The sequence below is a fragment of the Protopterus annectens genome, chromosome 3.part0 (assembly GCF_019279795.1).
Source record: "Protopterus annectens isolate FY-2018-M chromosome 3.part0, PAN1.0, whole genome shotgun sequence".
Taxonomy (NCBI): domain Eukaryota; kingdom Metazoa; phylum Chordata; order Ceratodontiformes; family Protopteridae; genus Protopterus; species Protopterus annectens.
The window spans coordinates 1,410,604,289-1,410,632,243 of NC_056731.1; positions in this window are offsets into that span (position 1 = coordinate 1,410,604,289).

Below are 27,955 nucleotides of genomic sequence, written 5' to 3' on the forward strand. Positions count from 1 at the left end.
GAAAAAGAAGCCAGTTTTATGAATAATCATTTTCCACAGTGTGTTTTTTATCAAATTAACACTTAAAACACATACACACATTCATTAATAAAAAAGAAATCAAACCATATAAACATTTTTTATTTACACGTTATACATTACATGTTTTCCTTCGTTATAACAATTGTTTTTCAATACAACTTAAACTTCACTCCTCCTCCTCTTGAACATTATTCTGCATGTATTTTTCCACAAATTCCATTATTCCTATGTAATTTTTATATTCCCTTTTCTAAACATCCCTCTTCCAGTTTTGTTTTAAATCTTTTACAATATTCAATACTTCAAATACAGTTCATTTAAATTTTGATTTCCCTTTTTAGTAATTGAATTTTTGGCAACCAACAAAACTAAACTTATTAAGGCCTTAGTATTTTTAGACAATTCAGATCCTTAGTCACAGCCTAAAAAATCATTTCTTTAGTGAAAGCCAAAGGTTCCCCCAATATTTCTGATAGAGTAATCAGTATAGATAATTCTTTAAAATCTGCCAACTCATTACACTGCCAAAAAATATGTTCCGTGTTATCTCTTTCTTCCCCATCACATCTTCAACATTTGCTATCTACTTGAGGAAAAATATTTTAATTTATGCTTAAAGTATAAAAATAGCTATGCAAACACTTCCAAGCAAAAATCCTAAACCATACACATTTCCTCATATTGTTGCCTAGTAAATTGCTTTTCCAGTCTCTCTTCCCAAAATTTTCTAACCTTCTATGATTGATTCTTATAGCTGTCGTGCAATATGTTATATGTCCTACTAATATCACTTTTTTAACACAGTTTTTGTTCTAGAGTTGGCTAAAAACTCTAACAGAGCAGATCTTTAACTTAGGACTCCCCTGTCCCTTTTTATTTGCCTACACTCTGATATCAATCCCTGGTAAGGAAGCTACTCTCTAACTTGCAGGTCAAACTTCTTGGTCACATCCCACTTCATTATATTTCCCGTTATAGTTATTTGTCCCCAAAACCTTGGTTTCTTTGCCAGTTTTTTCCAGTAAATTCCCTGTCCCTAACCTGAAATCTGAGGAAAACAGTTTTGATAACACTGCCACTGTTCAGACAAATTTGGTCTAAATGCATTAGAAGGGTTTTGGTGCATCAGGAAAGAACACTGCTTGGCTTCCTTTTTCAATCATTTTTATTTTCATTAATTTTTTGGGGAGACTTTTTTTCCAAAATTCCAGCAATTCCAGCATCAGGCAGTCTAGATTTGATGCTTATGCATTTTGATTATATGAGAAGAATCCATATATATATATATATATATATATATATATATATATGTTATGCCTGCTCACTTTAGTCAAGTAACTTATACAATGACCTCTTTGCAGTGGCATTACATTAACTATACACACACACACACACACACACACACACACACACACACACACACACACACACACACACACATATAAATGGATAGATAGATAAATAGATAGATAGATAGATAGATAGATAGATAGATAGATAGATAGATAGATAGATAGATATAGATATAGATATAGATATAGATATAGATATGTTTTACATGGGCCTATATTAGAACACCAAACATTCAGAATGTTGAATGTTCTAATATCGAACCCTTCCAATAGAAAATATTAAACATTGAACATTCAAAACAGTAAAATTTTCCTAGGAAAAAATTTGCTGTTCCAAAACACATACACACAACACAAGCACACCAAACAAACAGCAATCCACACACATACACCTAAACTCTTACACCTAACCCTACACTAAACTATACACACACCACTAACTATCCACTTAACTTAACCCAAACCCTAACCCTAAGGTCCATCACTATCGCACACTCACCTCACCCGTGCCCTATCCCTAACTCACCTAACCCGCCCTAGCCCTCATGTCCACACAATCGCATACATACCTAACCCATGCCATAACCCTAACTCACCTAACCCGCCCTAACCCTCATGACCACACAATCGCACACATACCTAACCCACACTCAATCGCACACTTACCTGAACCCGACCCATAGCTTTCCACCAGAGCGCTGAAAATACGGAAGCAACAGAAACGGACAACTGAATTCTTTCCCTAGGAAAAAAAAAATCAGTTTTCTGTTTCTTCGATATTTTCAGCGTTCACTGAAAACGGGTCAATATTAGAACACTCGACATTTTAAATGTTCGGTGTTCTAATATAGACCCTTTTACACACACTTTTTACAATGGCCCTTGGTCTTTTAACAAGAATCCAACTGCATACAGGTATAGCCACTTAATCTTTTTAACCTAGAGTTTTATTTTAATTTATTTTATTTTTTTTTATGTCATGGCTCTATGGTGTGGTTATCTCCAGCACACAGTATGGAATGGCCTGAGTCCTTTAATTGTGATTTATCCAGATCCACTAATCCTCTCTGCTGGAATAACAATTTAAGTAAATGAATAAGAATGATGACTGGTATCATATCATCTTTCCTTTTTTCTTTTATTTTCTTTCTTCCTTTCTTTCTTTTTCTTTTTTCATAACTTGCTATCAGAGATTGTCATTAGCCAGCGGTTAGGAGAAACAGAATTAAGATAAATGGCAGTGAATGAAATTAGAAGCTAAGTCAACTTTACACTTCAAGATGAGATGATTACTCCTGTAAGCCTCAGGCCTTGACCACCCACAATACCTAACAGGTCCTTGTTCTGCACCCCAGTCAAACTCAAACTTCTAGCATTTTTTTAATTAAATGACAAACGGGAAGATTAACAAGATTTTCTAACTCAAAAATTGCAGTTCTTTGGGGTATACTATTAATAACTGCTTCTTGTTAAACTGCCACTTTATTATTTGAGGATAAAACATCTAAAAGCTTGGAAAATCACAACTCAAAACAGTGATGCTATCAGTGTCAAAAAATACATTTTAAAAATTAGGAGGTAAGCCCCCTGCACCCCAAACCATGTGTGTGTGCATTTGTATGTGCTTCAGTGGGCATTAATGACTACTTACTCAAGGAGCAATCAGGATGATTATCCAGAGCATGAGTCTCGGGCCACAGGCTGCATACTATGACTTCTGAGTCTTCTGTTTTACCCTCCCTCACTGGACTGCGGTCTAGCAATGTCCCTAACAATCACTGAATTGGGTAACCAGCTAGTTGCCCAACAATGAGAAATTAAACTCCAACTCTTAAAAAGAGCATGCATTCACTGGAATGTGATGCATCACTCTGCTGTACATAACCCTAATAAATAACCAGCAAACTAAATGGCAGTGAGGAAACAGTTACTAGGATGAAACCAAAACTTCACAATGAGTCAGGCAACAGTAAAAAATAACCGTCTCCATTTTTTGTTTTTGAAACAAAACAGTAGCATACAAATCTGAGTACATTCCCAAAATTCCACAGTTACCACTTATAAACCAGGCTGAGCCTAATTGGATTTTCAGATTAGGTAACCTGATTAACTCTGTGCATCACAAGCCAAATCATAAAGGTATACTTTTTTATTTTTGATAGCATGTATGTAAAGGAATGTTGCTGAGACCTATGCTGAAGGTATGAAATTGACTAGTGGCATTCTCCAGGATTCCTCCTTCTTGACAATTACTTCTCTCATCTCCAATCTAAGTTTGCAGATGATTATAACATGGATGATATTGTTAAGACCACCTCTAACAACTGTACCCTTTTGAAAGCACTTACCTAGTTAACATGTGATATACTAATAATATGGGAACATAACCTGTTAGGCCCAATAGAATCTCTATTTTACCATAGCATCCAGACAGGCTTTATGACAAATGAATGGTGGACTGCAATGTTTATCCCTCTGCATGGGGGGGGGGGCATCCTCAGGGCCAGAAAACTACAGACCCATAAGTTTGACAAGTCTCATATGCAAGGCTATGGAAAGAATTATCAACGATATGATAAACAATGGCTTAAGAAACCTACAGACACTGGGACCCTACCCAGTTCAGTTCTGTCAAAGGCTGATCATGCCTTCTTAATCCGGCACCATGCATCATTGTGCAAAATTTTTTTAAAGAAAAGAAAAGGGGGGAAGATAGGAAACTGGTAAAATGGGAAGCAAACAGGGTAGAGAACAAATTGAAAACAAGGCAGGAATGTGCAGGAAGGATGTAGGAAATAACCATAGCTATCCATTTCTTCCAGAATAAAACATACACATTTGGCTGAATTTGGACTGTCACAACTAGTGGGTGGGGTGACCACAACACAATTTGTTGTATAGAGAATTGTATTGAGAATTTAAAATAATCATATGTGTCATGAACACATGTGCAAAATGGAGAGCTATGTATGGGACATTTTTTTTTCTGTGGGACAAGCGCCCCTTTTTTTTTTTTTTTGAAAAAGAGGAATGTTGGGGAAGGGCTATAGGAATGTCTGTGTGAGGTACGTTGGGGTGAGGAAGCAATTGCAGATAGACAAGACAAACAAGAGAATAGACAGGGATGGTGAAAGACACATGTGGTGGGTGAACACTATGGATGGGGTGAGAGTGGGGACATCTCTAACCCATGGACATCCAGTTGAGTGACAGTGAGAATCAAGTCCTCACCCACTGGAATGTTATCACTGTTACCTCACTGCGCTGATGACTGCAGTGTCTGATGTCTGTGTCTCTTTGTGTTATTCAATACAATGATGGAGAGCAGTGTCTCCAGCCAGTGTAAGCATGCACCAACAGTACAGTGCACAATCTTATGCACCATCCCTGCCAGTTTGTCACAGATGATAAACTCATCCCCTCTGTTACTGTGGCCAGAGGGAACCATAGGCCTGTACTCCAGGTAGATCTACCTGAGGGGCCGAACAGTGCAGAGGCAGCAGAAGTGGTGGTACCAGGTACTGTACCAGATGTGCTGGGCAGCGGTGCTATAGCTGGTGGAGTGGGGGCAGATGGATCCCATGGGACAGTCCTACTCCACTGTCTTGTGGGAAAAATAAAAAACAAAAAAGTAAACACACACACAAAAACAAATATAATAAACCCAAAAAGAGGGAGATAAAGCAGTTGGGGTGATGAGAAAAAATAGAGAATATTAGTAACTTCATATGTGACATACAAAGCATTGATACAATTATTTTATTCTGTTCTGTTACAGTTACTTTTAACACTACAAACTCCTAACAAATACCTCTGTTTATAGTTCAGACTACTCAGTTTCTAACAGATGCACAATATACTGTAGATTGCAGTAAGCGATCCTTGTTGTGTACATACATTGCACAAATGTGCGGTCCAAAGATATTGATTACAGTTTACAGCAAACCAGTGATGGCACTGCTTTACAGCTCTGATGTTACATTGCAATATTGATGAAACCTTAACATATTTAGTGTATTATATATTATATATATATATAGATATATTTAGTATATTTGGGAAGTGTAGATTTTGATAGCACAACCTATGACTACTTTGTAGTAATGAACTGTTGTTTTCCCCTCGAGAGTAATGTATGCATACTTCCCCTATTACAGTTAAAAAATGAATGCTCAATTTGATGCAACTGTATAAGTAGCAAATAAATGAATTATAACTTTTTAATGCTAAAATTGCCCCACTGTTGGGATACATACATACCACATGCATCTCACATCTGTGCCAATCTAGCTGCATGGGTTTGCACATCCAGTGCCTGGTCTGTGATGGCTGTGGAAAAAACAGAACACAACAGAATACCATTAAGCATACCAATCCTGACTATATCCAGCTTTTATGTCTGACAAATAATGTCTGTATGTGACACTTACATGTCTGTGGGGTGGCCCCAGTCCTACATTCCTTGATCTGTAATTTGAGGGTATGCCTGTTCCTCATCCTGAGGTCTCTGTAGTGGTTCTTACATTGTTCACCAATGCAGGAGATATGAGTAGCACTAGCCAGAGCCTGGGCCAGACTGTCCCATGCCTCTGCCTTGTAATGTGAGGCATAATAATCCCTCTGCAACAGCATGTGCCCATGTTCATTGACTAGGAGCCCAACAAACCATTTGGACTCTTGGACACCCCATGTTTGAGCACAGAATCTCAAAAATTCTCCAAGAAAGCCAGCCATACCTATCACAGATTGAGACCAATATAGAATAATGTCATCCCACCAATTGCAGGTATTACTCTTATTGGAAGTGCGCACTTTCTAGATTTGCAACATTTGAAAGTGCTGCACACTGATTGTCAGTGCACAAACATGAATGACAATGCATGCTGCCAGGAAATGTGTGTGTGCAATAGCCAACAGTATTAATTGAATATATTCTGTGTATGTGTGCAGCTGTCTGGGTCCTATCTGTTATGGGGTGGCCCATTTGTGCAGTTTGTGTATTGCCACTTTACATGCAAATGAAATATGCATAGACAAAGCTGTTTGTGGTAAGTGGTGCATCACACAGCAGTGCTCACCAAACCTAACTACATAATCTGTAGTTGAACTGAGTACCATCTGTACATCATATTAGACATATCCTTAGCACTTGCTACCACACAGTCAGTGAAGCAGCAGGTGTATACAGCATCACTTACATCTGCTAGTTGCTAAAAATTCCTTAAAATACTCTTGTTTCTCAACTGAGTGTGTAGCTCTAATGTTTAATGCAGTAATCACTCAAACATGCACTTTCTTTGTTTGCGCTACATTGCGCATCATGGAAATAAAAATAAAAAATAAAATAAAAATGTTCAGTATTAAACTGCAAACAAGGGAAAAATACAGGTCACGCTGTCACACAAACCAAACATCAGATTATAATGGCGTGACCTTTGAGGTGCATTATAGGTGTTGGCTGGAAAATCCTGTAAGACATATGTTATAAAGTAGGGGATATGGAACAGTTCTCTTCAATTGCACAGGGTGTTGTGTGTTTGTCATTAGAGACAGGCGTTACAAACTAATGATACATCCCACAGTTTCTCAGTTCCCAAACCTTACAACAGTATTCAGTAGAAAGTTGTGACAATTGCATACTCTCAACTATTTACATATCCAATCACAAAATATGTCACAGGTAAAATGAGCATTTCTACAACAGAAATGCAAATATAGTAAGCAACAACCTAGCTATACACCCTCAGCATCAGACACTGATTTTGTTTCCCTGAATCACAAAGGTAGAACACGGGGATCTGGCACAGTTATCATCACTTGCAGAGGGTGATGTGGGTGAGGCAGGAAGCCTAGCCTGACTCAAAAAGTTGGTGAGTGTGTGTGAGTAAAAAGGGACACATTTGGGCCAAAATACAAAATGTAATATAGAGAAGGTGAATACCTGTTGTGTGCGTCTGTGTGTGGGTGTCCTCCATGTGAAATTGGTGTGTGAGTGTATGCATGGACACTGTCAAATGGAGTGCTAGCTGTATGTCTTGGTCTGTTGGACAGGTGTGAGTAGTACATGGTAAAGAATGCAGTTCATCATTGTCATCCCCAACTGCAAAACCTGGCTCTGCCAGGAGTTACGCTGGCAGGTTGTCATCCAGAACAATGCTCAAATGCACTGCTGCTATGTGACCACTGTCTGCTGGATGAGCTCCCTTCCTGGGAATTGCCCAGGGCCATGACCCCATGTCCTGCCATGTCTGTGTGCAGACAGCACACTCATTGCGGAACCAGTGGAAGTATTGCCACTATGGTTGCGTGATCTGAACTGCCACATTGTCTGACAGCAGCTGATGTTGTCCTATCTCCATGGGGATCCTGCTCCCCTCTCTGCTGATGTTAGATCACAGACACAGCTCATTTCAACATGTCATGTAGGCACTTCATAGCAACAGCAACACAATGTAGGCATTTATGCATCTCAAGCTGTACCACATCCATGCTCCTGAACATTTGTTTGGACAGATGATGGAAACATATTTGTGCCTCCATGATGGCTCTAAACATTTGCCGAGTGGCAGAGGAAGTGACACCTGCACCAGGTGGTGGGGGTACAGCAGGCTGCCTCTGAGCACCATTCCTCCTGTATGGCATCTCACTCACACTTTGGCTATGGTCAGACAGCAGGCACTAAAGCCACAGTAGCCACACTCTCCTGATCAATGTCCTTGCCCTGAAACTGTCCAAAATATGTCGGCTCAGTGGACTGGGTAGGAGTAGACTTACTGGCTGTATCAAAGCTCAATGTAGAGGATAATTGAATGACAATCTCTGTGTCAACTTCAACTTCTGCCCACCCAGATTGTGCCTCACTTTGCCCACCATCATCATCAGACTCAGATGACATACTGACATCAGGTAGCACAGTGCCCACAGTTCCACTGTTAGAAACACCTGTGAGAAAAATACAGAAACACAAGAATAGCTTAGTAATAGAAATACTACACTGCAATAAATGCTAACAAAGTAACAATGCTGCTAGTATTACTGAAAGCTGAGACATTTGGAAAAATGACTTAAATACAAATGACACTTTACAATATTTCTTTATATTGATTGGCACTACTGAAATTACACTATTTTACTTACCAGCTGCAGCCAGCAAGTGTGGCTGTAGGCTGGATTGACTTGGAAGAAGTGAAGCAAGAGGTAATCCAACAAAACCACAGTCAACAGTAACACAGGGTCTACTACATAGTCTCCTGAAAATCAAATCAACAGTTACCCAAGAATGTGATTTACTATCATAAGCTAAGCTTTTAAACACCAAAACAAAAACCAAATGTGCCACAAATAACTACTTCATTTAAATGCCTTGACCTGTACAACACTATTTAACTGTTCAGGTAACTAGGCTTACATGGAAGATCCTCCTGTGATGTGCTTGGTTGAGGCAGGTCTTGCTGCATTGATGGTGTACCTGGAAGAAGTTAAGAAATACGTAAGTCCAATAAAACTACATTTAACACTAACAGAGGTAGTAATACATTTGCACATTTAAAGATGCAAGCAACACAAATGTACACAATAATGTGGCTGATGAATATAGGCTAAGCTTATAACAGTAGCAATCTGCAATTCCCACAAACAGCTACATGTGACACACACTTAACTTATTCATTTATCTTCTAGCAATATGCAACACTATTCAACAATACACATAGCAAGGCCTAACTGTAAGCTTTTCCTGGGATATTGACACACTGGCACCCATATGAAGGACATGCTGATCATCAGTGTCATAGGAGCTTTGGTTGCTCCTGAGGTCAGTGAAGAACTGCTCATTGGGGGTCAGTGGTTGTCACATAGCAGGGAATCCACTTATTGGGTGTCACTGGTTGTTGCATAGCAGGGCCTTCTCCTATACCCATGAAGTCATAACCTACTGCAGCATCTCTTTGTCTGGCATCTGTTTTCATATGAGAAGCCCTGTGGCATACCTGGTCATATGTTCTTCCATGGCCACCCACGACATTTACATTGGCAACTACTTCTTGTCATAATATCATTCGATGGGCAATATCCTGCCTGCCCCTTTGGAGTAAAAACACACCATGGATGCGTACGCCATCTACTATGGCCTGGTTTTCCCCAACAGCAAATGGTGGGTGTCAGGGATTTGCACTTTCAGATACCATAGCTCTACTTGGCCTGAAAGAAGACAGATGTAGAGTATACATACTGTAAATATTATAAAACTACAACATAACTGTTTATAGATGTAACATAGAAGGTAGACAGTCAATATTACTCAATGGAGAAACATACAGCAGTCAATATATGGGAACCGGTAACAGGCAGGAAGCAAAACAAGGCAACTGACTATTGAAACATATTCTTCTTTTTGCCATAAAACTACCTCATCTTAACTATCATCCCACAAAGGTACAGGCAATTGCCACTGTTGTGTAATATTACATTTTACGTTTTTCTTATTACATCATACAAACAAATAATTATTGCAGGGGGTTATATTCCATGAGGCAATAACACCACTATACTGGAAGGCCTACTAAACTGGATGTCAACCTCTCTCCCACAAGAAACCATACTATTAGGTGACTTTAATATTGACTGGTCTGACTGCACCAACCAAACCCCCACTACCTATATTAACCTCCATGTGTTCACTCAAATTATATATGATCCCACTAGAATTGACAAGGCATCCAAACACCAGTCCATTCTAGACTGGATTTTGCTATCTGACTCCACTCTTGCACAGCAGTCAGGCTGTATTCCTGAAAGTCTGAGTGACCACCAAGCAACTTACCTAATCAGGGACCGATCCCACCATATTCACCATCCTATCCTCAGAGTAATACGTAACAAAAAAGTCCTTTAGAGCTACTGATTTAATCAATACACTAAATTGCTGTAACTGGAATCCCCTAAAGCAACTAACTCTAGACAGAACTGTGCAGTACTTTAACTCTACCTTCCTAAACATCTTAAACTATCACGCACCCTCTAGAATTATTAGAATCAAAATTAACTATACTCCAGGGCTAACAAAAGATACTAAAACATTAATGAAAGAAAGGGACAAAGCCTGGCTACAGTTTCACAAAAACAAAACCACTACCTTGAGACAACACTATCAAGAACTCCGGAACAAAGCCAAAAAACAAATCAAACTTGAGAAAACTAACTACTGCAAACCCATACAAGAAAAATATGCTCATAACCCATAAATATTCTGGACCACAATAAATAATTTACTACACCCAGGAAAATCCACCACTCCATCCCCTATATTACCAAACAACCATGAAAACATTCCCACCCAATTTTAATAATTTTTTTACAGAAACAGTCCAAGCCCTAGCCAACACCCAAAATAGTACTTGTACCCCCAGTTCAATAAAAACCCCAACCCATTCCAACACACAAAACTACCTCTCCAGCTTTTCCCTGCACCCAGTCTCTACAAATACAATTGCTAAACTCCTCAAAAAACTTAAACCAACCACACTGGCAGCTGATAATCTGCCAGCAGACTTCCTTCAGATAACATCTGAAGCAATAGCCTATCCAGTATCAATCCTAATAAATAGGTCAATATCAGAATGTAAAGTTCCTCACTCATGGAAAATATCACATATTATACCACTGCACAAAGGAGGTAAATCCCTTGAGCTGACCAACTACCACCCCATTGTGATTCTATCTCCTCTATCGAAAATATTGGAAAGAGTTGTTCATTCGCAACTCATGCAGTTCCTTCTAAAAAATGACCTACTACCCAAATCACAGCATGGCTTTAGACCTTCCCATAGCACCACCACAGCACTACTCTCTTTCACTAACACCGTCAATCACCATAGAAATAAAGGACTATTCATATCCTCCATATTCTTAGACTTATTCAAAGCCTTTGATATGGTTAACCATACAATACTCCTAGAGACTCTATCTATCCTTAACATAAGCTCCTCCACCATATCATGGTTCAGTAACTATTTGTCAGACCGTCAACAAGCTGTCCTATGGCAAGGCCAGCTGTCCCCCCCTATTACCAATAGCCATAGCCATCCCTCAAGGGCCTATCCTCAGTTCTTTGCTGTTCTCACTTTTTACTAACCAGACAACCTCAGCCTCACTCTCAGACTCAGTAGTGCAATATGCAGATGACACCACCATTATATGTGCTGCCCCCACCCTAAAAAAGCTTGAAACCATAACTCAGAATAACTTTACCCTTGCAGAATCATGATTCACTAACATCAAACATTCTTAATCCCAAAAAGACAAAACTCATTATCTTCAGTCCTGGAAAATCTCACCCTCTAAACAATGACTTTACCATAAAATCTAAAGACAATATAAAAATCAACCTAACCACACACACTAAACTGAAAATTTACCTGTGTCCAGTTGGACTTCCCCAGTTAACAAATGCAAAATAAAATAAATAAAAAATCTTAGAATTGCTACAGGTGCTGTCAATGTGTTTGTCTATGAAACATTTTTAGATATTTCCCATACAGCATCCTAACCCATATATGTAAATGTCTTGACAATCATGAGTAACTGTACAATGTTTTGCAAACTGGGCCATGCTATCATTAGACTTGTAAGTCATACATAAAGATAACATTGGAGAATACTGTGTTTTACATTATTTTGAAATACAGTCCAGCAAATGTTATATGTAGGTGACAAAAATTAAACATACCTTGTGAGAATGATGACTCCTCTGTAGAGTAAGCTTGGAAATACTGTTGGTTCACAATGTTCACAACTTATAGAACTAACAAGAACTTGACTTTCTACAGGGTTGTCTTTTTATAGCTTGTAGACTAGTAATGGATTGCAGCTGTGTGTAATTACTGTTTTGGAGGGGAAAATCACGACTGCACTGCAGTCTGTCTTACATCCACTGGGTGTCATCTTCAAACTACAATGTTGTTACATGTAAGCTTGGAAATGTAAGTTAGCAGCAGATTACTCTAAGAGGGATAATGACATCATTTTAGGTTGCATATGTCATAGCATCCTTTTCAGCCTTTCAAAGACATGCCCTTGTAGTTCCCATTAATGAGTTTTTTGTCTGTCTGAGTGTAGCAATGTGTAAACAGCACAACTGCAACCTATCTGTTGTTCCACTTCACATCGTAGGTCCTATCACTTATAACAGTTTGAGATGGGGGAGCAGTTACTGATCTTATGTCTGTATGAGGTGTGACACAGTAATATGTTGGAACTATGTTAGGTAGCTATGTATGTATGACAGCTTTTCACATGTCTGTGTGTTAACTGTGTACTATACTCCTGTAAGTATTCAACTATCTGGACTGCCATTGTCCCCACAGTTTGATAACAGACATACATAAAGGCCTACATATACAATGACATAGATATTGACACTTGAGTTATGATTATAAATTGAAATATTATTTATATATGTTCACTTTACAGTCTAAAAGCCATGGATAGGTAAGTTGCTTGATCATGGTCCCCCTGCACATTCATGGCCTACTGTAAAACCCGACACCCAATAGCAGGTGTCACAGTGTAACAATCCAAATCTATATGTCCACATACTGACTGTGTGCAGTGTTATGTCTTACAGCACTGCAGTGAAACATGAGCAAAACATCAATACAAGTATTAAGCTAGCATTTTCATTAACCTCACCAGACAGATGCAGTACCTCTAAATAACATAGTCCTTTCTCATACACATAACTTAAAAGATTAAAGGCCATGCCATGAGGTATGTGGATAGATTAAGACTCAGATCAGTGTAATATGTGTGGTACAGGATGAGGTTATGGATAGATGGGTGGTCTCCAGCACATTGTTTAGACATACACTTGTGTGATTAATACATATGCAAAAGTATCATATAGTTAATGACATAAGCAGAATGCATATACAGCCAAATATGTGTTCCACGTGCATTAGGTAAATGAACTATGTATTGTTATGAAACAGCTCTCTCTCACACACACACACACACTTCCACACACAGTAGACTGTAATGGGAATAGAACTCCTACCTATTTAGGTGTAGAGACTATAGAGCACATCAAAATATGCAATCACCACAGCTCAAGTCCAGCATGGAGTGTGCCCAATAACACTTTATAGACAATGCTGTTGTAAAATGCTCTAGCTAATTCGAAGTAGCAACTCATTCTCACACACAAACACACACAGATAATAGAAGTGGGATTAGAACTCCTACTTATGTAAGTGCATGGACTACAGAATCCAGTACTTAATGCAAGTACCACAGCACAAGTTGGATTTCTATAGGTGTGCAGGTGAACTTATAGTAGATGAAATCATCAGACCATGTGGGGGGACAATAGGTTGGGAGGTCTGCATGAAGTGGATGTATCAGCTTGTGCAAATATCAAAACTGTGGGAAACCATGGCCTTGATGAAGTAACTGTAGGATACCAGGTGTGCTTGTCTGACTAGACACACACACACACAAACACACACACATAGATGACTGCAGTGGGAATAGAACTCCTACCTATCTAAGTGCATGGACTACAGAGCACAGTACTTAATGCAAGTGCCATGGCGCAAGTATGGTTTATACGAGACTGCAGATGTACTTATAGTAGATGACATCAGCAGCGTATGTAGTGAATAATAGCTTGTGGGTCTTGCCTAGTCACATAGCCATGAGGCTATTAACTTAGTAGCAGTATTCTGTTAATAACCCTGTTAGCGTAGCAACAGGATTACCCTTATTGACCATACTTGAATGTTTAATGTTATCAGAGCATGGTTGTGAGCACTAAGTGGACCTGTCCATGTGGGAGCACACTACAATAAATATCACTGTTGGTAGTGTGATTGATACATGTTTGGAAAAAGGGATGGGTCTCCAGTGCTGTACTGATTTATGCATGGGTGAGTCATGAGGTGGGCAACATGCTGATGTATTATAAATATATGAGACATGCTTACATCTGGACCTTATTATGTAATGTCGCCAATGTAATATCCAATATAGATCAGCAATGATGCATCATATATACACTCCCATAGCACAGCAGGTTTGCCCGATGGTGAGGAAAGTATGCAGGCATTTAAATTACACCTCTTTGTGCATAGGTAAGCAGTGCGCAATCATGATCCAGAGTGCACATGTCTACCAGCTCAATCTGTACTCCAGTCCTGGCTTATGCAGTGACTGAGGGCAATAACTGAATATATCTGGTTTCTATTTTTTGGCAGTCTGCTTACTAGGTGGTCTTGTTTGTCCAGTTTTAGCAATGCAGCACTCTGCACAAAACATATGAGCAGAGCCAAACATGACACCTTTTGTTTTCTGCTGCAAACAAGGCAATGGCCTTGTTCTTATCAGAAAACAACATGTGCCATGTTTGACTATGCTCAGCAATTTACCCCAGGACTGACATGTACTAGGAATGGACATGGACATCTCCTACATTCCTTATACCATAAGTAATGGAAATTGAAACAGAGAAAGAAGTGAAATGTGTAAAAGCTAGGTATGTCAGCCACAGTAGAAAATGAAAGTACACATTACAAATCTCTACATAGTGTGGAATTTGAACCCACACACCAATGGATCTGCAGAACACAGGATGGATGCCTTATTCCTCATTGTGACAGGAACATCCATGCCACATGGTAGTACAAGCATTAATCACACAATGAAGTATAACACAATGTACACTGCTACCACAGATGAGTTACTGATATGGGTCAAATAAGGGAACTCCATTGTTTTCTGTAGGGGGGAAGCAAACCTCAGTTACTGTTATGTGTCAAAGAAGATTAGCCTGTTGTTAGTTTGGTGATCACAGTTGATGTCCTGACATGGCACAATAATATATATGTTATTCTGTCTGTGTTACTTGTTACTCTCCTTGTTCTGCATCTTGCCTGCAGTTTGATCATTGAACTGTTTTTAAGGTCCAGATGTAAGCATGTCTCATATTTACAATACATCAGAGACTACAATGTGTATCATTACTTTACAACTGTTGTGTGCAATGCTTTACCATTGCAAAGGCATGATGCTACACTGGGGGGCATGCAGTGTGCCTCATCACCTTTGAGAGGGCTGACTGTGTGAATCTGTACTGGATGAGGCATACTACTTAGTAATGGGAACATGTAAGTGAACACATTTGCTCTGCTGTGACATGTCAATTATTTCTATTGACATTCAACAATATTTGCCTGACTACTATAGCAAGGTAAACAGATCAATAATATGCCATAATACTAGACCAGGTTCAGGAGCATACCTCTCTACTTCTTAGAGCATGAAGCACTAAAATGGGGACACTTGTAAATATTGCTCTTACAAAAAAGTTGATTGAATAAAAGGTTTTGCATTATCATGAAATTTCTGTGGGATATGAAGTCGGAAACTTAGATATCTGTCATTATTTTCTGACTTCAGTCTTTAATGGTTTACCAGTAATCTTCCATAACACCACACATCTTTATGAAAAATGGACCAAAAATATAAGGCCAGAATCTGGACATTGTGTGACAATATGTCCATTTGAGAGCAATGCCCATGAGGTACCTTGCCTTGCAATTGCAGCAGTTGACAACAGTTTTAGTTTAGAGCTGACTCTGTGTGATGCAGGCAGTACACAGGTAATTCATGTGGAAGCAAAGATTGTATGAGTTATCTGGCATAAATCTGCCTACACGTGTATGTGAGTATTAGAAAGAGATTAGGTCCCTCAGTGTTCAGTGACTGTGCTGCATATTGTCTCTTTGACAAATCAAGGCCATAGTGGGCACGGCTAGCTCTTTTACATACAAGTAAAGCAATTGCTTTGCTGCCACGTTATGATACTTTCTGGACAAATACAACTACATTTATTTGATTACTGTACCAAGTTAAAAAAGTCACGTGTATGGCATATTATTATTACAGAATACAGTAAGAATCAGCACTTACTTTGCAATTGCAGCAGTTGAAACAGTTTTAGTTTAGGGCTGACTCTGTCTGATGCAAGCAACACACAGCTATTACATGGGAAGACTGAGGTTATGTAATTCACCTGGCATCAATTTTAATCTATGTATGTGAATTGTAGAATGCTATTAGGCACCTACATGGTCAGTAAATGTGCTATGTGCTGTCTCTTGGCCAAAGCAGGAATATACTGTGCATGCCTAGTTCTGCCACTTTCCACAGCAGCTGGTGGTTCTCCCTTTGAGTCCTCCTGTGACTGTGCCTGTGGTGTGGTAAGTGTTGGTGCGGGGATGTGTGTACCTTCCCTTTGCTGATCCTGCTGCAGCTGTTTCTGCAGGAGCAGACTGTATAGCACAGCACACACTGTGAAGATTTTTGTATATGTACACAGATCATACTGCAAGGCTGCACCAGATGTATCTAGGCACCTGAAACATTACTTCAGCAGCCCAAACATGCACTGTATGATATTTCTAGTTTGAGGGTGTCCCTCATTATAATGTTCTTCTATGGGTGTGTGTGCACTTCTGATGGGTGTCATCAGCCATGGCTCCAGTGCACAGCCAGCATCCCCCAGTAAATGTCCCTGTGGGATGTCCACCCTGCAAAAATCTGGTACAACTGTGATGTATCGAACTGAACACGTAGATAGAACAAAATCTCAGCAGGAACACAGTAGTTACAGAAACACAGGCTTTAATGAAGCTTTCGGGCTCTTAACCCTTCATCAGCATATAACATTATACATTTCAATCCATTTAAATAGAGGAAACAGTTAAAAATCACATGATCAAACCAGCCAATAAAACATACTAAAAGGAAGAAGGAAACAAATACATCAAATTCTGTAGGGAAATATGTGCGAGTCCCTTTATTCTAAAAACCATCATGGTAATATACTTAAGGTTGTTATACTACAAAATTAATTATGTATTATAAATTACTCATTTGGCGCTTCACTAATACTGGTTTAATAGTAGAAGTACCATTCAAACCAGGTAAAGTGTCAGCTTATAATCTTATTATCCATTCTAGCTCTCTCATATCTAAAAAGTTGTTAATATCACCCCCCCTCACACCCACTTGCACTACATCTATACATCTAAACTTAAAAGTGTGGTTGCTGAATTCATATATATGCTTAAATAAAGCATTTGTCTGTATTTGTCTATTTATCTCTGATTTATGTTCGATTATCGGTCTTTGAGCCTCATTATAGTCTTTCCTATAAAAAGCCTGGCATTGCATGCAGGTGGCGAGGTAGACTAATTTCATAGTATTACAATTAGCACTACAGTAAAATTGAAATTTTTTATGTGTGACAGGATGTTTAAAGGTACTATCTGTATCTAAAATGTCATTGCAACAGCTACAATTGTAACATTTATAAGTCCCTATCTTACTATGTATGGTATTATGTTGTTCCACAAAATCTTTATAGCACAACATATTCTTTAAGCTTTGACTATTCCTATAGGAAAAGCTGGGTTTGGGGCCCACTATTGAGCTGAATTCAGGCATTGCCATTAAAATTGGCCAATTTTTCTTGATTATTTCACATATTTGGTTAGAGTGGCCAGAGTATGTGGTAATATATCTCAGAGTATTTTCTTTCTTTTTATTAACTATCGGTAAACTATAATTAACATCTATCTCGTCATCTATGAAAATGGGTTTATAATCAGTTTTTCTGCCCTCCGTTGTTATTTTAATAGTTTTATCAATAATACTTTCAGCATATCCACTTCTCAAAAACTCTGTTTTCATATTTGCTATTTCATTAATGTATATTTGTTCATCTGTTGTTAATCTACTTATTCTTATAAACTGTGATTTCATTATACTTTTAAATACATGTGAAGGATGCATACTAGTACTATCCAAATATCTTATTGTATGCACGTCTTTCTTATGTACCATGGTTTGTATCATGTTGTTCTTTTTATATAACTTTACATCCAAAAATATCATTTCATCTGGTGAGAAGCACATTTTAAATTTAAAAATTTGTAGTGTTATTAATGTATGTCGTGAAAGAATGAAGTTCTTCTATCGTGCCATCCCATACGAAGAAACAATCATCTGAATCTTGCATAACTTTTTACATGTACATTCAGTGCATTTTATTACTTAAAATAAATTCCTTCTCCCAATGGAAAAGTACTAGATTCAAAAGTATTTGCCACAGAAGTACCCATGGCTACTCCAGTTAATTGTTTATATGGAGTACCATCAAAATAAAAATATTATTAGTTAGTACCAAATGAAGAAGAAAGCATATATTTTCCACTTCACGAGATTGCTTAGTCGTGTTAGACAGTAAGAACCTTCTAATTGCCTCTATGCCATAATCTATGGGAATAACCGTAAATAACGATTCCACATCCAATGTTACAAAAATATAGTCATAAGGCGCATTTTTATACCATATACTAAGATTCTTCAAGAAGTGTGAGCTGTCTTTTATTATGCTACCACATTTAGGTAATAACTCAGATAGTACATTCTGTAAATATTTAGATATAGTTTCAGTTATCCACCTTACCTGAGACTATAGGTCTCAATGGTGGTTGCTCTAAAGATTTGTGTATCTTTGGAATTCCATATATTTGTGGAATTTTAGGGCATGGGGTGGAGAAATAATTAAACACATCTATTGAAATATCATTGTTTAACTGCATGTCATAAATAGCCATGTTCACCTGTGTAATACAGTTTTCACATCAGAAAAAGTAATCTTTTAAAAGTATCAGTATCAGATAAGAATGCAGTAAATTCATTCATATAATAAGTTCTGTCCATTAAGACTATTGCCCCACCCTTATCTGCTTGCTTTATAATTATGTCTTTCTCATTCTTTAAATATTTAAGGGCTTGATATTCTTTACTAGAATGTTTATAGTTCCTTAATGTTGTGTCACATTTAGAAAACATAGCTCTTAATTCAAGTTCAACAATATTTATAAATGCCAGAATAACCGGAGACAACTGAGGAATAAATAAACTTGATTTTCTACATACAGCACTATTTTGAACTGAATTTTTAAATATAAATTTTAACATCAAGCTTCTAGCAAACAGTTTTAAGTCTATAATGGCACTTACAACATTATCCATAGCAAAGGGAATAAATTTCAAGCCTTTGCTTAGTACTAATAGCTGCTCTTGTGAAAGAATCCTTTGCGTTAAATTTAAAGTACCTTGTTTTATTATTGCAGTCTCTCTTATCGGTGGCGTTTTGTTGCTTTTCTTTGGACTGCTGTACTTCCTCTTTGCCCCTTGAGTTTGAGGCGATTCCCTGTCGCAGATATCAAGTAGTTTTCTGTGTTTATTTTTTCACAGAAACCCTTTCTGGTTGTTGAAGTCGAAAGGGTAAAAAAGATGAAATTTCCGTCTGCCTCTTTCCTTTGACATCACGCAATTGCTCTGGTGGTGTTGGTGTCTTAGGTAAATCCAAAGTTACATTTTCTGTTGCTGAAGTTAAAGGACTTCTCGTTGGTTTCCACTGGTGGTTGGCTTGCTTCTTTCTCATTAGCTTTCTCAGCTCCACACTGAGAAGGCATTGCGTGTGTTAAGCAGCGTGCGCACTCGCTGATTGGTTGGGATGTGATTAGATGTGCCAGGGCGTAAATTCATCTAGGCGGTCTAACAGCTTAGCAGTATTCATAGAATGAGTTACGCTGAGGTTGTTGTTTATAATTAACTGATTTTGATGGATATTTAAAGTCAGTTTTCGGCCAGGAGAAAATATGACCGTTTTTATAATCTTCAATATCTCGCTGTAATTTACGTTTCTTTTTGATCTCCAGCCTATTATCCAGTAATTGCATTTTTTCTATGAAAACTTGATAAGCATTGTGTGAGGTATCATTTTTAAGTATTAACAAGACTTCTTTATCACATTGCTCTATTTCCTGCAATAAAGTTTCCTCTGTCTCTTCAAAATAATTGTTCATAAGCTTCATATAACTTGCACTCAATTCTAAATTAAGCTGTTGCCATTTCACTAAAAGTTCCTCATAGGTATTACCATACGAGGGCCCTCGTATGGTAATACCTATGAGGAACTTTTAGTGAAATGGCAACAGCTTAATTTAGAATTGAGTGCAAGTTATATGAAGCTTATGAACAATTATTTTGAAGAGACAGAGGAAACTTTATTGCAGGAAATAGAGCAATGTGATAAAGAAGTCTTGTTAATACTTAAAAATGATACCTCACACAATGCTTATCAAGTTTTCATAGAAAAAATGCAATTACTGGATAATAGGCTGAGATCAAAAGAAACGTAAATTACAGCGTAGATATTGAAGATTATAAAACGGTCATATTTTCTCCTGGCGAAAACTGACTTTAAATATCCATCAAAATCAGTTAATTATAAACAACAACCTCAGCGTCTCATTCTATGAATACTGCTAAGCTGTTAGACCATCTAGATGAATTTACGCCCTGGCACATCTAATCACATCCCGACTAATCAGCGTGCGCAGCGTAACACACGCAATGCCTTCTCAGTGTGGAGCTGAGAAAGCTAATGAGAAAGAAGCAAGCCACCAGTGGAAACCAACGAGAAGTCCTTTTAACTTCAGCAACAGAAAATGTAACTTTGGATTTACCTAAGACACCAACACCACCAGAGCAATTGTGATGTCAAGAAAGAGGCAGATGGAAATTTCATCTTTTACCCTTCGACTTCAACAACCAGAAAGGGTTTCTGTGAAAAATAAACACAGAAAACAACTTGATATCTGCAGGGAATCGCCAAACTCAAGGGGCAAAGAGGAAGTACAGCAGTCCAAAGAAAAGCAACAAAACGCCACGCCGATGAGAGACTGCAATGATAAAACAAGGTACTTTAAATTTAACGCAAAGGATTCTTTCACAAGAGCAGCTATTAGTACTAAGCAAAGGCTTGAAATTTATTCCCTTTGCTATGGATAATGTTGTAAGTGCCATTATAGACTTAAAACTGTTTGCTAGAAGCTTGATGTTAAAATTTATATTTAAAAATTCAGTTCAAAATAGTGCTGTATGTAGAAAATCAAGTTTATTTATTCCTCAGTTGTCTCCGGTTATTCTGGCATTTATAAATATTGTTGAACTTGAATTAAGAACTATGTTTTCTAAATGTGACACAACAAAAGGAACTATAATCTTTCTTTTAAAGAATATCAAGCCCTTAAATATTTAAAGAATGAGAAAGACATAATTATAAAGCAAGCAGATAAGGGTGGGGCAATAGTCTTAATGGACAGAACTTATTATATGAATGAATTTACTGCATTCTTATCTGATACTGATACTTTTAAAAGATTACTTTTCTGATGTGAAAAACTGTATTACACAGGTGAACATGGCTATTTATGACATGCAGTTAAACAATGATATTTCAATAGATGTGTTTAATTATTTCTCCACCCCATGCCCTAAAATTCCACAAATATATGGAATTCCAAAGATACACAAATCTTTAGAGCAACCACCATTGAGACCTATAGTCTCAGGTAAGGTGGATAACTGAAACTATATCTAAATATTTACAGAATGTACTATCTGAGTTATTACCTAAATGTGGTAGCATAATAAAAGACAGCTCACACTTGAAGAATCTTAGTATATGGTATAAAATGCCTTATGACTATATTTTGTAACATTGGATGTGGAATCTATTTACGGTTATTCCCATAGATTATGGCATAGAGGCAATTAGAAGGTTCTTACTGTCTAACACGACTAAGCAATCTCGTGAAGTGGAAAATATATGCTTTCTTCTTCATTTGGTACTAACTAATAATATTTTATTTTTGATGGTACTCCATATAAACAATTAACTGGAGTAGCCATGGGTACTTCTGTGGCAAATACTTTGAATCTAGTACTTTTCCATTGGGAGAAGGAATTTATTTTAAGTAATAAAATGCACTGAATGTACATGTAAAAGTTATGCAAGATTCAGATGATTGTTTCTTTATGGGATGGCACGATAGAAGAACTTCATTCTTTCACGACATACATTAATAACACTACAAATTTTTAAATTTAAAATGTGCTTCTCACCAGATGAAATGATATTTTTGGATGTAAAGTTATATAAAAAGAACAACATGATACAAACCATGATACATAAGAAAGACGTGCATACAATAAGATATTTGGATAGTACTAGTATGCATCCTTCACATGTATTTAAAAGTATAATGAAATCACAGTTTATAAGAATAAGTAGATTAACAACAGATGAACAAATATACATTAATGAAATAGCAAATATGAAAACAGAGTTTTGAAGTGGATATGCTGAAAGTATTATTGATAAAACTATTAAAATAACAACAGAGGGCAGAAAAACTGATTATAAACCCATTTTCATAGATGTTAATTATAGTTTACCGATAGTTAATAAAAAGAAAGAAAATACTCTGAGATATATTACCACATACTCTGGCCACTCTAACCAAATATGTGAAATAATCAAGAAAAATTGGCCAATTTTAATGGCAATGCCTGAATTCAGCTTAATAGTGGGCCCCTAAACCCAGCTTTTCCTATAGGAATAGTCAAAGCTTAAAGAATATGTTGTGCTATAAAGATTTTGTGGAACAACATAATACCATACATAGTAAGATAGGGACTTATAAATGTTACAATTGTAGCTGTTGCAATGACATTTTAGATACAGATAGTACCTTTAAACATCCTGTCACACATAAAAATTTCAATTTTAGTGTAGTGCTAATTGTAATACTATGAAATTAGTCTACCTCGCCACCTGCATGCAATGCCAGGCTTTTATGTAGGAAAGACTATACGTAGGCTCAAAGACCGTATAATCGAACATAAATCAGAGATAAATAGACAAATACAGACAAATGCTTTATTTAAGCATATATATGAATTCAGCAACCACACTTTTAAGTTTAGATGTATAGATGTAGTGCAAGTGGGTGTGAGGGGGGTGATATTAACAACTTTTTAGATATGAGAGAGCTAGAATGGATAATAAGATTACAAGCTGACACTTTACCTGGTTTGAATGGTACTTCTACTATTAAACCAGTATTAGTGAAGCACCAAATGAGTAATTTATAATACATAATTAATTTTGTAGTATAACAACCTTAAGTATATTACCATGATGGTTTTTAGAATAAAGGGACTCGCACATATTTCCCTACAGAATTTGATGTATTTGTTTCCTTCTTCCTTTTAGTATGTTTTATTGGCTGGTTTGATCATGTGATTTTTAACTGTTTCCTCTATTTAAATGGATTGAAACGTATAATGTTATATGCTGATGAAGGGTTAAGAGCCCGAAAGCTTCATTAAAGCCTGTGTTTCTGTAACTACTGTGTTCCTGCTGACAACTGTGATGTTTGTCAGATATAGATGTCATGATAACTACCAGGGTTGCCAGCACACATATTCAAGATAATGTCCTGTGCATCACACATGACTTAACAGGTGATGTAGGGAAACCACTTGTGGTTATAGTAGATTCTACCCTGCTTGCCAAGTGGTGCCTTGATATGTATATGAGTGCAGTCTATAGCACCCAGTACTTCAGGGTAATGCACTACCTGGTAGAAGCAGACAATATTATTGGCCCTCTCCTCAGAGCTATGAGGGAAATATATGTGATCACTGGCATGCATGAGCATGGCATTCAGGAATTTGTGTAGGATTCTAGATGCTGATGCCTGTGACATGCGCATCATGTCTCCAGGTTATCTTTGAAAGGTAATGTAGCTAATATCCTAAGGGCTACATATACCTTCGTTTCCACTGGGTTGGGATCCCCTTGGTTGGTTTTAGGTCTGAGTTGAATGTGGCAGAGCTCACAGAGCTTTTATATTGTTTCCCTGTCCACCCTGTAGTGCTCTATAATCTCCATGTCATGTAGCATGTGAAACAATCAGCCTGGGCCTGAACACTGTTCTTTCCTCAGCCTAGGCCTACTGTCAACAGCTACAACAGCCTCAGCTTCAGCCTGTAGAACATACATATGGATTAAACCTGAATCAGCCCCTAGCATTGTCTCAGGTTGAAATTTCCTTGACTCTACTATAATGGTATTGTAGTAGGCAGGAAAAAACAGACTTGAGTCTACCTGCCTGTTTTATAACCTATGGAATAGCACTGTGCTGAAAATCACCTGCTTCTGCTGTAGTTAGAACCTATGAGACACACTTGCTACTGACTTGCAAATATTAAGTGTAGTTTCAGTCATTGCAGTGAGTCGTGACTCTACACACAACTACACTCCCCTGTGCACCCTTGCATGCCCTTGTGTGCCCCTGCATGCACCAATGGAGAAAAAAAAGTAAATAAGAAGGTTGCAGACCCTGAACTCCAACCCTGCATAATCTGTAGTCTAGCCCAAGCATGTACAGGTGGTGCTATAGAAAGAGTTACATACCAGTTAGACAGACACCTGCTATGTATTCCTCATTTTCCCACAATTGCGCTAAGTGCCACAGCTCAAAACCACTGTAGAAGTCCCTACACAAAGTGGTCATCCCTACATGGTTGCACTTTTTAGTGATTCAGTAAATCAAATGTGTGTGGACTTCATCTGCATAGTAACCATGCTGAGAGGCTCTCGTACTTGGTTTGTAACGTTGTATGCAGGGGAACTGCAGAGGAGAGGTATGCATAACACAAAAGGGACAACAATTTTTTTTCTTACATTTTACTGTATTCCACAACCTATATACTCAATATGCCTACATTACAATGGTAGTGCTGTTTTTCATGCCAGTTTATATTTAGAATGTATACATTACTTACAGGTATAGCTGTATGAGGGGAGCGAGGCTTCCATTTATGACAAGACATTTGGTAATTATTGTTAACACTAATTCACCCTTTTTTGGGACAAGAATGACTACGGGGGTAATTCAGTAAATCCTACATGGAGCGATTCTCCATGTAGGAATAGAGTTGTGCCCTGAACATGAAATAAAGCCACTGAGCAATCCAGGAAACAGGCTGGGGGTGTGCTTGAGTGCATGGACACCGTGTGGACACGGAGGTGTCCACGGAATGCAAATCACCTCATCTGCTGGTGAAAACCATGCAAATGAGGTGATTTTCTGATTCAGGAAGCAGAAAGTCATCTGTGTAGGTGCCTTGTCTGCAGGAAAAATGTATGTGATTACAAAGCATGTACCTGACTATAAATGTAAACAGGGGCTGTAACAACCCAAATAAAAGGTTGTATATGTGACAGTAGCCATGCAAATGGCTAAATCTATGGCCATTGATACAAAAAGTAATGTAATATATGAAAAATTAATCTTTTTTAATGCATATGTCACATTTAAGTGGCGCACAAACATGCTATTTAAAAACAAAAATGTGTAAAATATGAAATATAAAGGTATGTAAAGTTATTGCATTATAGTGGCCGGCATGCAAAGTCATACAATGGCAGGTTATAGTGGTAGATAAGGAGATAGGCCTTGGTGTAGTGCTGTATCCAGGGTATACTTAATTAGGTGTATGTAAATGAGCCAGGGTTACTGAATAGAAAAAGGACCACTGTGTCCATAGATACTAACTGTGGTAGGGTTAGAACTGTGTTGGTGTAGGCAGAACAGATAGGTACCATGAAAAGGGGGAGTGTCATGGTATATGGAAGTGGATTCTTTTTGCCCTCACTTAGGCACAGCTAAGCGGGGGGGGGGGGGCATGTCTGGATTGCTAAGCCATACATAGCCCTTCTGTACATGTTTTAGGAAGTTTAAGAAAAGCTAAGCATGCCCGTGTACAAGGGAGGGTTAAACTGCTGAGCAATGCTTACACTAGCTCTGTGTGTTTGCATGGAGTGCCGTGGGGCTTAGCAGTGGAAGAAATTGGAAAAAAAAAACAAAAATAAAAGGAAATAGCCTGTTTGTAACCAATCAAGTATAAAGGACTGATAAGCCCTGTTCCACTGACACTGGCCCATTCAAACCCCTCAGTACTATAGCTGGCAGGTATAATATATCATAGTCAGCCAATCACACAGGCTGCATCTGCAGCACACCAGTATCAAGTATGCATACACCCATCAATATGATTTCTCCCAAATACTCTGCACCTTTGGAGTACACACTTGGGAATTTTAACTGACAAATTCATAGGGGCTGCTGATGCTCTGCTACATCTGTATGCACTACAGGCTGAGGTCAGTGATGATGATGATGCTGACAATAGGCCCAGACTGAGGAGGAGAAGAGAGTTCATGCCAAGGGTAACATTTCAGGGGCTACATGAGCTGGAGATAGTAAAGCACTAAAAGTGGACAGAGACATACTACAGGAACTCACTGAATTCTGCCGCCCTTACCTCAGACCCAGAACCAATAGAGGAGAACCCATCTCAGTGGAAACAAAGGCATGTGTAGCCTTAAGAATACTAGTACAGGTACTTTCCAAAGACCTACTGGGGATATCTTGGGGATCTCACAGGCATCCACATCCGGGGTACTCCACCAGTTCCTGGATGTCATGCTAACACATGCCCGTGAACACATTTATTTTCCGGGCACCCCTGAGGACAGGACTAGCAATATGCATCTCTTCCACCATGTAGCACACTACCCAGAGGTACTGGGTGCCATAGACTGCACTCATGTGCACACCAAAGCACCACCCAGCAAGAAGAGTAGAGTCTACATAAACTGCAAGGGGTATCACTCCATCAACTGCCAGGTTGTGTGCAATGCCCAGGGCAATATCATCAATATGTGTGCTGGCAACCCTGGCAGTTATCATGACTCCTACATCTGGCATACATCACAACTGTACCAGGCATTTGCCAGTGGGGGCATTCCATATGGCCATCAAGTGGGGGATGTTGATTATGCACTGGAACCGTGGATGATGGCACCCATCAAAAATGCATACACACCAACTGAAGAATGCCCTAAAGAAGCACATGCAAGAACTAAGAACATACTAGAGCATGTATTTCGGCTCCTCAAGTCGCAGTTCCCCTGCCTTGACATATCTTGTGGAGTCCTGCAGTACTCTCCAGCCATATGTGCACGCGTGTTCATAGTATCTGCCATGCTACATTATATGATCCTGTGAAAACAGCTGCAGCAGGAACATCACAGGGAAGGGAGGCACAGCCCCCACCATTGCCAAAGTCCCCACAGGTACAAGGGGACTCTGAGGAACAACACCCTGAGCCTCTCCCTGTAGGCAAATGTAGGCATGCTCAGTACACCCTGGCCTTGGCAAAGAGGCAATGCATAGCACATACACTGACAACCTAAGGACCCAGGGGTTGACACCTCACAGTAAAAAGGATGCCAGCCACATCACACTACCTATACCTTACCATGTATAGGCTGCGTACTGCTTGCATCCGACAGAGTTAGCCCTGAAGCACTGTCCTCTCAACTGCTGCAGGCACAAGATAAGCCACTCTTCTTAACAACAAATGAATGTCGCAGTGGACTGTGATAGGATATGTAAGGTATTGCTGCATGTATGCTACATGTGGGCTACCAGGATAGCAGCAGACAATGGACAGCTATGTGGGACAACAGGAATTCTCTGCCAAATACTGGCTGCCCCAGAATATGCAGTAGGCCCCAAGCCATCAAA